A 786-nucleotide genomic window follows, 5' to 3' on the forward strand; every position below is an offset into this window, starting at 1 on the left:
CCGGCCTTAAAATGGTGAAAATGGGGGGAAGAGGAGGTGCTGTGGGGGAGGGGCGTCGAGGCTGCGCAGCCTGTTTCAAACAGGCTGTGGCCCAGTCCCAGTCCCCGGCCTCGGGGTTGGGGACCTTTGCAGTACATCATCTGTGGCCCACTGCCTCTCCTGCACAATATTTCTCTTTCACTGTCCTCTTGAACATATGAAGCTGCCTTATACTGAATCAGACCCTTGGTCCATCAAAGTCAGTATTGTCTTCTCAGACTGGCAGCAGCTTTCCAGGGTCTCAAGCTGACGTTTTTCACACCTATTTGCCTGGACCCTTTTTTGGAGATGCCAGGGATTGAACCTGGGACCTTCTGCTTCTCAAGCAGATGCTCTACCACTGAGCCACCGTCCCTCCCTCTTGTCACCTACAAACAGTCACCCAAATTTGAAACAGGATTTTGTCCCCCTTCCAAGAGGCACAGCATTTGGAATTTCTTTGACAATGTTGTCCAATGCCAGACTGTAAGCTTCTTTTAAAACTTCCCTGAATTTTGGTGATACTGTGCAGAAAAGCCCACTGCGTAGAACCCACCTCTGTTCACTGTACATGGGCTTAGAATTTTGCTCTACATCAGCCCCCCCCCCACTCAAAAAACATCAGCATGTGTAATAAATTATTCAATAATATATAAATGCAGATCCCACACTACATGTTTTCTTCCTAAAAATTTAAATTAATATTGTACTTTTAAAAATGTAAATACACAGGGACAATGTCAATTTTTTGTAGCAAAAAATTTTGTA

At 45.3% G+C, this 786-nt stretch overlaps 1 non-coding gene across 1 annotated transcript; it reads right to left on the minus strand.

Annotated features, from left to right (window-relative positions):
- Positions 1–322: 322 nt before the first annotated feature.
- TRNAL-GAG (transfer RNA leucine (anticodon GAG)) lies at positions 323–389 on the minus strand. Its single transcript has one exon. It is a non-coding gene; the product is annotated as a tRNA-Leu (tRNA).
- Between the last annotated feature and the right edge of the window lie 397 nt (positions 390–786).

This window comes from Heteronotia binoei, chromosome 21 (genome assembly GCF_032191835.1).
Source record: "Heteronotia binoei isolate CCM8104 ecotype False Entrance Well chromosome 21, APGP_CSIRO_Hbin_v1, whole genome shotgun sequence".
In the NCBI taxonomy this organism is placed as follows: Eukaryota; Metazoa; Chordata; class Lepidosauria; order Squamata; family Gekkonidae; genus Heteronotia; species Heteronotia binoei.